Source organism: Lathyrus oleraceus, chromosome 2 (assembly GCF_024323335.1).
Source record: "Lathyrus oleraceus cultivar Zhongwan6 chromosome 2, CAAS_Psat_ZW6_1.0, whole genome shotgun sequence".
In the NCBI taxonomy this organism is placed as follows: domain Eukaryota; kingdom Viridiplantae; phylum Streptophyta; class Magnoliopsida; order Fabales; family Fabaceae; genus Lathyrus; species Lathyrus oleraceus.
Genome location: NC_066580.1, coordinates 485,352,606 through 485,368,146, shown reverse-complemented (window position 1 = coordinate 485,368,146; position 15,541 = coordinate 485,352,606). Strand labels below are relative to the sequence as shown.

Sequence of the window (15,541 nt, the reverse complement as noted above, 5' to 3'; positions counted from 1 at the left end):
TATCTAAGAGATATGGCCCAATTAGAAGACAGGGTTCGACAGGTCGAACGTTTAAAAGCTGAAAAGGCCAGAGCGAATAAGAATTATAAGAAAGAAATGGTTGCTTATGTCGAATTCGAAGATGGGGAGTCTGAAATCTCTAATGACCCTATGGTCTCGAGGAATTCGAAGTAGATTTGGCTGAATTAAAAGAAGCGCCGCCTTATGCTTGTAAATTACTTACACCTTCGAATGACAGGAACCTTGTCGAAACTGAAAAGAATGATAGATTTCCTAAAAAGACTTACACATTTGATGTTACCAAATGTGATGAAATCTTCGATTTATTAGTAAAAGATGGCCAAATGATAATGCCTCATAATACCAAAATTCCTCCGTTAGAACAACGGAAGAAAAGAGGCTTCTGTAAATATCACAATTTTTTAGGCCATAAAACCTCACAATGCTTTCTTTTCAGGGATCTTATTAAGAATGCAATTAAGGATGGCCGCCTCAAGTTCGCTGACAAGGGGAAAAACCAGATGAAGGTTGACGTTGACCCCCTCAACATTGCTGACACAAATTATGCTGAACCTGTCGAAATAAACATGATTGACATGGTGGAAGTGGAGGCTGTGAAGGAAACAAGAACTGAAGGCTATGTGCTAGTTGGAAAGCAGGCTACTGATGGCCTAAATAATGATGTTCCCTTTGGAATTTCTGTCGAAGGTGAACAGGTTGCTCATGTCGAACCAAAGGCCACTGAAGGTTTTAATGGGAAGGCAACTGAGGCTACTGAGGGCCTAAGGAAGAAATTTGAGGAAATTTCAATCGCTGATGGCGCCAATCTAGGTGTCAACATGGTGGATCTGAACCACCACCCCCCCCCCCCCCCCCAAAAAAAATGGAGGAAGTGGAGAGGTGTCTGAAGATAGAGCAAGAGGGAATGCAGTTTGGATACCCCAAAGCTAATGAGAGCCTACGTGAATACCTGTGGAGGTGTCACAAAAGAAATTCTGACATGTTGTTGTGCCCAAGGTGTAGCATCATGATGTGTCGAAGGGTGGCTGAGGACTATGAAAGATGGAAACGAACTAAGACTGAGAGAAATTGGAGAAAGGAAAGCCAACTATTGAAGGTGTATCCCAAGCCTGGAGAAAGCCTTCTTGGTTTTATTGTGCATTGCTACAAGTACGGGACAGAATTCTTGATGTGTCCCAGATGTGGGGCAGTTTACAACAAGGAATTGGCTGAAGCGTTCGAGAGAATTCCATATAACCAAGGTTGGAATGGACACGGAGGTAACCCGAATATGTACATATTCGACAAGAGGGGAGTTCCTAGGAGGCAAGACAACCCTCACCCAAGGGTGAAAAGAGTTATGTTTAAACTTCCGGCAGAAGTCCCTGAGGACAAATGGACTCAGGCGGGGTCGAAGAAGGGAAAGTGAAAAAGTTTTGAGGATGAAGGAAGAACCTCTTGGGCTTATAGAAAATAGTTCCAGGCATCTAAGAGAGAGGCTATCAGACTGGAGAACTACGAAGGAAAGAATCTCATGTCAAGGTCCCAATGGAGAATACATCAGAGGTTGAGGAAGGCTGAAAGAGAGATGACTTCAAGGGAGATTGGAGAATCCAACAACGTTAAGGTTCCCCCAAATGTCACAAATTCGACCAAACCACCTGTAGGAAGGAAGTTGTTTCCAGATGAAAACAAAAATCAGAAAGTTCAGGAGGAACAAATAAGAGAGGAAGAAATGCTCACTGACGACTTTGAGTCTGACGGAGTGTCATCTGTTAATATGAATTGCAATGTGGTCTCAGTTCTGCCATACGAATATAATCAGGAGACGGAGACTGAAGATAATGAGGAAGCGGATGTTGTGGAGATGGTGAAGCATAAACCTGTGTGTTACTATGTTCTCAACAACGACGCTGTCGAAGAGCAGAACACTCTTTTTGAAAGGCCTCGCCAAGGGATGCAGAACCATCTTAAGCCCCTATACATTAGAGCTAAAGTTGAACATGTGGGGGTGAATAAAGTTCTGGTGGACGGAGGAGCAGCAGTCAATCTGATGCCTCAATTCATGTTGAAAAAGATAGGTATGTTCGACACTGATGTTAAACCTCACAATATGATATTGTCGAACTATGAGGGTAAGATAGGACGGACTCTGGGTGTCATACAAGTAGATCTGACTGTTGGATCAATCACAAGACCAACAATATCTGCGAAGGCGAATTACAACTTGCTGCTAGGAAGGGAATGTATACATGGAATAAGGGCAGTTCCTTCGACCATGCATCAAAGGGTATCCATCTGGAGAGAAGATGGTGTAGTAGAAAATGTTGAAGCTGACCAAAGTTACTTCATGGCAGAAGTGAACCATGTAGATAAGAAGAACTTCGACAGGAACTTGGCTCATATAAGACCATGCCACCCAGCTGAAGACGGCTACGCCCCAAATAAAAATGCTTTGTATTTCTTGACTCTCCATCCCAATGGCTTTCAGTTGGATAGGGAAATATTACAGGGGACCCAGAAGAAGGGGAATCATCTGAAATACGGCCAACAGGCTGGGATGAAGACCTGTATTATGCCTGACACTACGCCAAAAACTGGAATAGACAGCGCACCTTAGAGGGCGCTTTATTACAAAAGCGCCCTCGAAAGTGAAGCGAAAAATAAGGAGCAATAGACAGCGCACTTTAGAGGGCGCTTTTGTAACAAAGCGCCCTCTAAGGTGAAGCGAAAAAATAAGGAGGAGATAGAGGGACAACAATACATGGCGCTTTTTAGAAAGCGCCCTCTAAGGTTACCCTTAGAGGGCGCTTTTAATAAAGCGCTGTTATAAGTCCATGTGCATTTCCAGCTTATAAAGCGCTTCTGGAAAGCCTTAGAGAGCGCTTTCATAAGCGCCCTCTTAGGCCCCCTTTAGAGGGCGCTTTGTTTCCACAAGCGCCCTCTAAGGTGAAACGAAAAAATAAGGAGGAGATAGAGGGACAACAATACATGGCGCTTTTTAGAAAGCGCCCTCTAAGGTTACCCTTAGAGGGCGCTTTTAATAAAGCGCTGTTATAAGTCCACGTGCATTTCCAGCTTATAAAGCGCTTCTGGAAAGCCTTAGAGAGCGCTTTCATAAACGCCCTCTTAGGCCCCCTTTAGAGGGCGCTTTTTTTCCACAAGCGCCCTCTAATGTCCCCTTTAGTAAACATTAAAATTATAACATACTGCGCGTTTTGTTATTTCACTATCTGTTATTAGCGTTCTTTTTCACGTTAGGGTTCTGAGGCGTTTTCCTTCCACCTCTGTTAGATCTACATGCGCGTTTCCTCCTTCTACCAATCAAAGGTACACGCTTTTCCCAATTTCTGTTTTATGTTATTGCTTTGTTTTAGCTTTGCCCAGTTTCTGTTTTACCTTATTACTGCGTGTTTCCTCCTTCTACGTTTGTTTCGACCATGATAGCGGATGCAATAGGAAATTGACGGTTGGTTTTTAGTGACCATGATAGCGGATGTAATGGGTTATACGACCTATGAACATATGATTTTGTGTCAACACCAGTATCATTAGAAACCTAGGTCCGAATGTGTTTGAACTCTTCTGAAATTGTTTTTTGTTTATTCTAATTAGTAATGGATAATACATGGATGTCTTCCAATCGATTGTCGAGAGAGTACGAGAATGGGGTATCAGAATTCGTTAAGTTTGCCGTTGCGCACGCCGAAGACCCCAGTAGAATGATATGTCCTTGCTTGGGTTGTTGTTATGGGAAACGGGTTGACGCAGTTCAGTTGACATCGCATCTAATGAGGCATGGAATTGATCGAAGTTATACATGTTGGAATTTGCATGGTGAGAAAAGTAACGATAATGTTGAACCGGGGGATAGTACGACCTATGCCTCAAACTATAGTGGCGCAGATACATACGAGTTTGATCGAGTTGAAGAGATTGCAGAAGCACTTGAAGGAGATCTTAAGGATTGTCCCGAAATGTTTGAGAGGTTGGTAAGTGATGCAGAGAAACCTTTGTATGATGGTTGCACTAAATTCACAAGATTGTCTGCGGTATTAAAGTTGTACAACTTAAAGGCGGGCAATGGGTGGTCGGATAAAAGTTTCACAGAGTTATTAGCCCTTTTGAAAGATATGCTTCCTGAGGATAATGTTCTTCCCAATCGAACATATGAGACCAAAAAGATGTTGTGCTCTATTGGCATGAGCTATGATAAGATACATGCATGTCCAAACGATTGCGTTTTGTTTCGAAATGAGTATGCATCGTTAAATGAGTGTCCTAAATGCGGTGTCTCGCGATATAAGAACAAGTTGTCTCCAGCAAAAGTCTTGTGGTATTTTCCTGTTATTCCGAGATTTAGACGCATGTTTCGTAGTGAAACCGATTCAAGACACTTGACCTGGCATGCAGATGAAAGAATTATAGATGGAAAGTATCGACATCCGGCAGATTCACCACAGTGGTTGAAAATTGATAATGATTATCCTGAATTTGGAGAAGAATCAAGAAACCTTCGCTTGGCATTATCTACTGATGGAATGAACCCACACGGTATCCAGAGTATCTCACACAGTACATGGCCTGTGATTATTATGATTTATAACCTACCTCCATGGCTATGTATGAAGCGTAAGTACATGATGTTGTCTATGTTGATTTCTGGACCTAAACAACCAGGGAATGACATAGACGTGTACTTGAAGCCCTTAATCGAAGATTTAAAGATTTTGTGGGAGACCGGTGTGGAGGTTTATGATGGATATAGGAAAGAAAGTTTCAACTTGAGGGCGATGTTGTTTGGCACAATTAATGATTTTCCAGCATACGGAAATCTATCAGGGTATAGCATAAAAGGTCAATGTGCGTGTCCTATTTGTGAAGATAAAACAGATTGGAAGCGCTTGGAGTTTGGTCAGAAGAATGTCTTTCTCGGTCATCGGAGATTCTTAAATTCAAATCATCACTACCGTGGATGGAGAAGGGCGTTCAATGGAGAGACAGAACAAGGCAGAGCTCCGCCTATATTGACGGGTGATCAAATTTTTGAAAAGGTGAAAGATTTGGATACTCAGTTTGGCAAGCCTTTTGCCCACACACTTGTCAAAAGTGGGTGGAAGAAGAGGTCAATTTTTTTTGAATTGCCGTATTGGAAGTCCTTGTATGTGAGACATTTTCTTGATGTTATGCATATTGAAAAAAATGTATTTGAAAGTGTTATTGGCACGTTACTCAATATACAAGGAAAGTCTAAGGATGGCCTTAAGGCAAGAAAGGACTTGATAGCGATGGGAATAAGAACTGAATTAGGACCCTTGAAGAAAGGAAAACGAACATATCTACCTCCTGCTGCTTATACTCTATCTAGTAAGGAGAAAAAAACATTGTGTAAGTTTCTAAGTGAAGTTAAAGTTCCAGAAGGGTACTCTTCAGATATTAGAAGACTTGTGTCTATGAAAGACCTCAAGTTAAAGAGTTTAAAGACCCATGATTGCCATGTTATAATGGAACATTTTCTCCCAATAGGTATACGTTCTATTCTTCCAGAAAAAGTAAGAAGCTCTATAACTAAGTTGTGTTCTTTCTTCAAGTCAATTTGCAGTAAGGTGATCAATCCTGCGATCTTACCAATGTTGCAAAAAGAAATCGTTATTACTTTGTGTGAGCTTGAAATGTTTTTTCCTCCATCATTTTTTGACATAATGGTACATCTAGTTGTTCATCTTGTGAAAGAGACACAATTGTGTGGACTAGCTTATATGAGATGGATGTACCTTGTTGAACGTTATATGAAAATATTAAAAGGGTACGTGAAGAACCGAAGTCGACCAGAAGGTTGTATGGTTGAAAGATACATTGTTGAAGAAGCGATTGAGTTTTGTACTGAATATTTGTCTAATGTTCAGTCAATCGGACTCCCCAAGTCTCAGCTTGTCGAAAAGAAAGAAGGAAAAAATCTAATTGGAAATAAAATCGTGGCAGTATCAAGGGTCGAACGGGATCAAGTGCATTTGTATGTTCTGCACAATGAGAATGAGGTTGAGCCGTATGTTGAAATTCACAAGGATGTTCTCCGAGGTTTAAATCCCAATAGAAATGAAAATTGGATAGTACGAGAGCACAATCGATGTTTTATACCTTGGTTTAAGGATCATATTTATTCAAAGTATTATTCAGATCCCGCTTCAATAACAGAAAGGTTGAGATGCTTAGCATATGGGCCAAGTTTCCATGTTTTTTCTTATAGCGCATACGCGATTAATGGATACACATTTTATACCAAAGAACAAGATGATAAAAGTACTATGCAGAATAGTGGTGTCACCGTGGTAGCTGAAGCAATGCACATATCAAGTGTGAAGGACTTAAACCCCAAATTTGCAAATCTGTCGTATTTTGGTGTTATCGAGCGCATTTGGGTGTTTGATTATGAGAAGTTTCAGATTCCTATATTTGGTTGCAAGTGGGTTGAAAATAATAACGGCATTCGAATGGATAAGTCAGGATTTTTGCAAGTGGATCTTAATAGGGTGGGATACAAAGATGAGTCTTTTATTCTAGCCTCTCAAGCTAGACAAGTGTTCTATGTCAATGATCCGAAAAGTACGAAATGGTCTATAGTTCTTTTTTCCAACAAAGTAATTGATGAAAACACTGGAGATCAAGGTGATATTGATGTTGAGATTGAATCGTTTACCAGAAATGATCAAGATGAGAATATTATATCAAATGATTCATATATTAGAAATGATCATAATGAGGGTATTTGGATCAATCCAACCGTCCGTGTTGTTAAGAGACATGTAGAACATATTCCAACCAAGAAAAGAAAGAGAACTTAGTGAAAAAGGTACAGGTCAAATGATTTTAATTGTTTTCTTTATTACAGGTAAAATGACTTTTATGATTTTAATTGTTTTTACATTTGTCATCTGATTTTAATTGTTTTCTTTATTACAGGTAAAATGGCTATTATGAAGTCAATCATTCGTGCAAGAGACAAGGGTGTAAAATTTGAAGTACATTGGAGTGCTGAAGACCAACTAATTTTTTTCATCAGGCTTGTGTCTCAATAGAGGATGGGTATCTACCTAAAGTTACTTTTGTAGTGGTCCAAAAGAGACATCACACCCGTCTCTTTCCTGTCAACCCCAAAGAGACCGATAGAAGTGGAAATATTATGCCAGGTTTTTTCAATATATTTCTCAACGCAGCTGGTATATATTATCATTTGAATTTATCACTTTTTGCTGATTTTGTTGTTCTAAATTGTCAAAGGAACCGTGGTAGACACCAGCATTTGTCACCCTAAGGAATTTGATTTTTACCTTACAGCCATGCAGGAATTCAGGTAATATTAGCTATGTCATTTAACTTTATGCCATTGTTTACTATTTGTTGCTCAATCGCCTTTTGACAGTTCTGTGTTATTTGCATTTGGACGTGTTCCTTTTGCAGGGGACTAGTCGACCAACGCATTATCATGTGCTGTATGATGAAAATAAATTCACTGCAGACCAGCTACAGAGTTTGACCAATAACTTGTCCATTCAGTTATGCGAGGTGTACTCGATCTGTCTCAATAGGTTTGTTACTCGATTCCCTTTGCTTGTTTTTGTTTTAGGCTATACAAAACTTTAGTTTAACAAAAATGTTATCTTGTATGCAGTTCCTCCTGCCTATTATGCACACTTGCTATTATTCATCATGGGTGGATGGGCGTTATTTTGTTTAGTATTGGTTAGAACTACTAGACAGCTTTTGGATACAGTGGTCACTGGGTGTTGGTTGCTATGGATCTTTCGAGACTAATAGTGTATATTGTTGTTGTACTTTTACTAAATCATGAATATGTTGTTGTATATTGTTGATCAAAGAATCATATATTAATGTTGTATATATGAAGGATTAATGTTGTATATAAATGGATTCATGTTGTATATATCAATGGATTAATGGTGTATAACATTGGATTAAAGGATGAATTCAATATGAATTTTACACTTTTGCAGCATGCGAACAGGTTACCAATTAAATATCCACTGTTTTTCAAAAAAATTTTTTTAAAATAACTAACACTTTAGAGGGCGCTTTTTCCTGAAAGCGCCCTCTAAACACTTTACATTGACAACTTTAGAGGGCGCTTTTTCCTGAAAGCGCCCTCTAAACACTTTACATTGACAACTTTAGAGGGCGCTTTTTCCTGAAAGCGCCCTCTAAACACTTTACATTGACAACTTTAGAGGGCGCTTTTTCCAGAAAGCGCCCTCTAAGGTGTCCCTTTATGGACCACTCCAGAGGGCGCTTTTTTCTGAAAGCGCACTATAATGTGGCCACTTTAGACAGCGCTTTCTCCAGGAAAACAAAGCGCTGTCTTTACCTATGCCAGCGCCACTTTAGAGGGCGCTTAAAAGCGCTGTTATAGGCCAAAATAAGCGCCCTCTTTTCCCTTATTTGGCGTAGTGTGAGTCTTCTTTTTTCGAAAATATTTCGGTCTACTTGGCTGAGAACAAAAGAAAAGCGGCTCTCGAAGCCGAGATAACTAACATGGCTGACGAAGCCACATATGGTGAAATTTATAATACAGGACCTGGGGATTACTTTAAACCAAAACCCCCTGACGAACAGGTGCCCATGGAATTAACAGACCAGAGGTTAGATGCCATCTATGACGAAGAGCCTCGGGGATTCGAATAAGATCCAGTAACGTCGAGTGCGAATATGTTAGCTCAAGACCCTCTTGAAGAAATTGATCTTGGAGATGGGAGTACAAAAAGAATCACCTACATCGGTGTCATACCCCAAAAATTACCCATCATTTTTCCTAAAAAAAAAAAAAAAAAAAAAAAAAGAAAAAAAATTTAATTAATTAATTAATTAATTAATTAATTAATTAAATAATTAAAATAAATAAATAAATAAAATATAACAAATTATTTTGGACTTGGGTCTCCCTCATTCCAAGCCCATTACCCACGAAATTAGTCTATAAATACTGAAGTTTCAGTAGGGGAGTGACTGGGATTTACACTTGGAGTTACACTGGGAGATTCACTGAAAAAAAAGAAGGAAGAGAAGCAAAACACTCTGAGGTTTCCTTGGAACAAAACCTTGAGGAAAAAGAAAGAGAGAGAACAGAGAAGGACGGATAGAAACTTTGGCATAGGAACCCTGCCTACCCGGAGAATTCAGAGTAAAGAAACACTGAAGGCAGCCCATCTGCACCGAAGCCATCGCCGTCCAATTCCCGCTGCCTAACTTATTCCGATACTACAAGTGGTCAATCCCTTCAACCTTGAATTGGCAAACAGGTTTGCGTATCTCTATTGTTTATACTTTCAATTGGCCATATCTACATATATAATGTATCATGATTAAATGTTGATATATAATTTGCTTTCGTATGGGAATCTAAATATGCCTGAATACCCTGAATGTTTGATCATGTTATTCCTGTGATAAAATGCCATAAAATTCAAAGTTCCTAACGTGGGGCTGTTTTCAAATTCAAAATCCGTGGCCTATTCTGTTTTTTTTTATGTTTTTATCATAGCCATGCATTATTCATCCTATCCTATTTATTGTTGTGATATTTCTCCGGTGTAATCTTCGATTGCACCCTGATTTGGTGTTCTGACATGTTTCTTTTTTTTGAGTTTCGTAAAGGTTCACATATCCCAGGAAAAGGTTATTGGCTAGGTATTCCACTTTATTTGTGGGATACCCTTGTGGAGTTTCACCCTAAATTAATTTTTTAATGTATTAATTTCTAATGTATTAATTTTTTAATATATTATTTTTAATAATTTTAATGTGGAGTTTCATCCTAATTATATAATTAATTGTAAAACTTTGCCTTTGAATAAGTGATCTTGGACCTCTCTTTGTTGCCTTACGATTACGATATTACGGTCATGTCCCGCGAACGTGGGGATACCCTTAGCAAAGACCCTTCGGTTAAATCATCATAAAATAAATTATAGTCCCTCGGATGTTGCCTTCGAATATACAACTTTGTCCCTCGATGACCCTCCGATGTTGCCTACGGTTAAAAGATGATAGTCCCTTCGAATGCTAAGGTATCCTCGTAACTGTTGCCTTCAATGACCAATCGATGACCCTACGATGACCCTTTTACATCCAAAGGATAAAACTACTTATTTCTCAATAATAAGGACAGTTTTACCCTCATAAGGATAGGAAATACTCATAAAGACATTGGGTCGGTATAACTCTTAATTGCTGGCTCACAACCTAAAACATTTTTTCACACCTCACACCTTTCAAAATACCTTCAGAAAATCACCACTTGGTATACATTCATACTAGAATCATTACCGAGTTATATTTTTCTAAACAATTTTCAAAACTAAACGAGATAATCACTTTGTATACATTCATACAAGAATCATTACAAAGTTAAATTCTCTTTTCAAAACAATTTTTCTAAACAATTCACAAACACTTTTTTTAGACAAAAATAATATAAGTGATCGAGCAATTAAGAGCCCATGGATAACCATGGATACAAAGGGGGCTAACACCTTCCCTTTGTATAATGTACCTCCCGAACCCAAAATCTAAATTAAGGTTTTTCCTGTTCTTTTCCACCTTTCCTTATTGGATAAAAGAAAAGTCGGTGGCGACTCTTGCTAACCGCGACATTGCGATTAAAACCACAAAAAAGTCCAGTTCACCGTATGACAGAACTGGCGACTCTGCTGGGGACCCTAAATATTTAAAAAGAGAGGTTACCTTAAAAACAAGATCACTTATTCAATTTGTCTGATTTATTTTTAAGGGATTGCTTGGGTATGTTATGCTTGAGTGAAAGATCCTACACCCGGATCTAGTGTACCTTAGGTAAGTAGCAAGAGATCATCGCGACTGTCCGGCGTATACTGGAATTGTCAAAATGATGGCTACGGTTAATGTGGCACTTTGGATGTCCTGATGTTCCTCATGTTAGTTGAGGAAATATTTGGCATTCGCGTGGTGTCATAAAAGCATTAACCAGACCTTTAGAACCCTAATTGACTCATCCTGGCCATTAGAAAGTAGTGAGATAACTGGCTTCGGTTCCGACTGGAGTTGGTTGAGACTCGATACTACACTCTTTGAGATTGGACTTTAGGGAAGCTTTGGTCAACCACTTGGTGTTGCACTGAAGTGGACTTAAGGAAAGGTCAATGATTTGAGATCCTTCTAGAACCCGGTTACTATTCTAAGACAGGTTGAACCAACCAAACTTCAGTGGGGAGGGTATTTACCTATGGAACTCACGCAAGCCTTAAAACCTAGGAATGATTGTTGTGTGACTTGCTTGTGCTTATTATTTATCTAACAACATGACATCATAACAACATAACATCATAACATCATGGCATTGTACTAACCATTTCAAGGATTTAGGGATTTAACTCTGCTAAAAAAAAACAGAAAAAACAAAAACAAAAGCAAAAACAAAAGAGAAAAGAAAAAAAAAGCTCTTTTTGTTAGTTTATGCAAAGTTAAATCCCGAAAGTCCTTGAAAACATTTCATACATTGCATTGCATCGCATAACAGGTATTCTAAAGGATCAGTGTTCTCACGATTTTCCTATCAAACAGATTCCAACAGATTCCAGCAGATTCAAACAGATTGAACAATGGCTCTCGAACAAACTGTCAAAGATCTCCAGGCCCAGAATGCTCAATTCCAGGAAATGATGCTGAGCTTATCTAAGGGGCAGGAAGAACTGAAAGCTCTTTTGATGGAGAAGAAGAAGGACCAGAAACCTGTGGGTTACATCAACCCGGGGAGAAGGCTTAAGGGACAGGTTACAGGAGTCAAGATTAGAATTCCGAAGGATTCAGAAGAAGAGACCGAGAATGATTCGGAAGATGAGAATCCTAATCTCGTCAATTCTGAGGACGACGATGAAGATTATGAACATGAACAGTACTCTCCGAAGGATGATAAGTACAAGTTGCTGGAAGAACGTATGCTAGCTATGGAGGGGCAGAAAGTGCCCGGTCTGGATTTCGAAAACTTGGGTCTGGTCTCTGATGTGGTCATTCCCCGCAAATTCAAGGTTCCCATTTTCACTAAGTATGATGGTGCCTCTTGTCCTCAGATGCATCTAAGGGCTTATGTGAGAAAGATTCAGCCGCACACTACTGATAAGAAACTGTGGATCCATTTCTTCCAAGAGAGTCTGTCTGGCACACAGTTAGAGTGGTATTATCAGCTTGAGAGCTCTAACATCCGCACATGGACTGATTTAGCAACAGCTTTCTACAAGCACTACCAGTATCATTCTGAGTTAGCGCCTACTCGGCTACAGCTACAAAATATGATTATGGGCTCTAAAGAAAGTTTCAAAGAATATGCTCAAAAATGGAGAGATTTGGCTGGCAGAGTCAAACCCCCTATGACTGATCGAGAGTTAGTGGACATGTTCATGGGTACACTGACTGGCCCATTCTACAGCCATCTACTGGGAAGTTCCTCGCCAGGTTTCACTGAACTTATCTTGACAGGTGAACGGGTTGAAAGCGGCATTCGAAGTGGAAAGATACAGGCAGCTACTTCTGCAAGCACCAAAAAGTCCTATCAGGGAAAGAGTGAATCAAATGCTGTGTACAGTGAGAGGAAGCATAACAAGAAGAATCGTGACCATACTGTTGGGGCAGTTACAATTGCCGCACCGCCATCTCAGAACTTCCAACACAGACAAGACAGGTCGAGAAGACAGTTTACCAAGATCAATATGACTTTAACCCAAGCACTGTAGAGTATGTTAAAGGCCAATTTGATTACCCTCAGAGGCCCTCCTGCAAATCCCAACACTACTTCTCCTCGTTATAATCCCAACGCCAGGTGTGCCTATCACTCCGATAGCCCCGGGCATGATACGAATGATTGCTGGTTGTTGAAGAACAAGATTCAGGATATGATCGACGCTGGAGAAATTGAATTTGATCCTCCGGCGACCCCCAATGTCATCACAGCACCTATGCCTAATCATGACCAGAATGTTAATGTTGTGGACGACAATTCTCACGTTACTGACGTTGCTGATTTAGCATCTCCTCTCCTGATCGTTAAGAAGAATTTATTGCAAGCTGGTTTATTTCCAGGTTGTGCTGAAGATTGCGATCTCTGTGTACTCCGACCCAATGATTGTTTGAAGTTGAAGAACGGCATTCAACGGCTGATGGATGATCGTACAATTCTATTCGAAAGGGTTCCTAAGGTGGACAACTCTATTGAAGAGGTATCTGTGATTGCTAGGTCCAAAGCTCCAGTGAAGATTACCGCTACTAGAGTGCCTGTGAAGATTACCGCTGAGCCCAAAGGGGCTCCCCTGATTATTACCGCACCTGGCCCCGTGCCATATTCCTCCAGCAAAGCTATTCCGTGGAACTATGGAGGCGACGTTTACATCCATGGCATAAAGCAGGTTGGTAGTTCTGCTAATCCTAATGATATTGTGGGGACTAGTAAAGTTACTCGAAGTGGAAGGATCTACTCCCCAGAAATCTCACCTCCCGCTCCCGAAATTCGAGGAAAAAGACCAGTCAATCCTCCTCAGTCAGAGACATCGGTCGAAGTTACTTCTGAAGATGTTGCCAAACAGGAAATGGAAGAGATGCTGAAAATCATCCGTAAGAGCGATTTTGATGTAGTGGAACAATTGGGGCATACTCCGTCTAAAATCTCAATGTTGTCCTTGTTATTATCCTCTGAATCCCATGCCAATGCATTGATGAAATTCTTGAAGACCGCTCATGTGCCTCAAGAAACATCCGTCGATCAATTCGAACATTATGTTGCTAATTTGACTGTTGACAATGGCCTAGGCTTTTCCGATGCTGACCTGACGCCAGCAGGAAAGAATCACAATAAAGCTCTGCATATCTCCATCGAGTGTGAGGGGATCACCCCGGCTCACGTGTTGATCGACAACGGCTCTTCCTTGAATGTGCTCCCGAAAGCTGTACTCGATAAATTTGACTACAAAGGCATTGAACTGAAACCTAGTGATGTTGTGGTGCGTGCTTACGATGGTGCGAAGAGTGTTGTCTATGGTGAAGTGGTTCTCCCTATCAAGATAGGACCTCAAGTCTTCAACACTACCTTTCACGTGATGGACATTCGTCCCGCCTACTCCTGCTTGTTGGGGCGCCCTTGGATCCATGGGGCAGGTGCGGTAGCTTCGTCGCTTCATCAAAAGCTGAAGTATCCAATAGCAGGCATGATTGTCACTGTATGTGGAGAAGAAGAGTATATTGTCAGTAGTGTGCAAGCCTTCAAATACGTCGAGATGGATGGTGAATTCTTTGAGACTCCTTCTCAGTCATTTGAAGTGGTTCCTCCACCCAGTCCTGTCCTTAAGCCAACTCCCCTTGTGCCCAAGGTTGTTCGTGCTCCCCCTGTCATGATCTCTCTGAAAGATGCTCAAGCCGCGATTGAAAATGGTGATCGTGCTGGTTGGGGTCAACTGATCAATGTACCGTACAAGTCTGATAAAGCTGGCCTGGGGTTTAACTCTGGAAAGATAGTCAAAAATCATATTAATGCTATGGAAGATGCTGATAGTGATTGCGACTTGGATAGCTGGATTTTCCCAACAATTGGTGACAGACTCAACAATTGGAAGACTGAAGACATTATCCCGATTTCCTTTAGTCAGGAGTAATTGTTATTGTTTATTCTAGAATTGCAAATTTTATTTTTCTTTTACAATCAAACTTCTTAAAGCATTGTGTCTATGCCCGAGGCACAATGGCTAATTTGTTAGGGGTTTGTCATTTTCATAAGCATATTCATATTCAATAGATCAATGGACTTTTTGCATTCAAATATTGCGCTCTTTATCTTTCCTGTCATTTTTCAAACAAGCTATGTTTTCTTACACACACGCACGTAACGAATTGCAGATCCCTATCCACTCTGGATCCTGTTGATAATAGTTCTACTACTGTTCATTATGACTTTGAAAATCCGATCTACCGAGCCGAAGATGGAAGTGAGGAAGATTGTGAAGTACCTGAAGAACTTGCCAGAATGTTACTACAAGAAGAAAGGACTATACAGCCGCATGAGGAGTCAGTTGAGACTGTAAATCTAGGTACCGAGGTGGACAAGAGAGAAGTCAAAATAGGAGCAGGCTTGGAAATCAGTGTCAAAAGAAGATTGATTCAAATGCTACATGACTATGTGGAGATTTTTGCTTGGTCTTACGAAGACATGCCAGGGCTGGATACCGATATAGTAGTGCATCGTTTGCCGACGAAGGAAGATTGTCGTCCTGTAAAGCAAAAGGTTCGTCGCATGCGTCCTGAAATGTCCGAGAAAATCAAGGCCGAAGTCATGAAACAATTCGATGCTGGTTTTCTGGCGGTTACTTCTTATCCTCAATGGGTTGCTAATGTGGTACCAGTGCCAAAGAAGGATGGTAAGGTGCGAATGTGTGTGGATTACAGAGATTTGAATAGAGCGAGTCCCAAGGATGATTTCCCACTGCCACACATTGATGTTCTGGTAGACAACACC

General features: G+C 40.4%; 1 long non-coding RNA gene across 1 annotated transcript; it reads left to right on the top strand.

Annotated features, from left to right (window-relative positions):
- Window positions 1-6,812: 6,812 nt before the first annotated feature.
- On the top strand, window positions 6,813-8,003 carry LOC127121585 (uncharacterized). The gene is made up of 4 exons (XR_007803497.1): window positions 6,813-7,187; window positions 7,279-7,351; window positions 7,459-7,586; window positions 7,670-8,003. It is a non-coding gene; the product is annotated as an uncharacterized LOC127121585 (long non-coding RNA).
- Window positions 8,004-15,541: the final 7,538 nt, after the last annotated feature.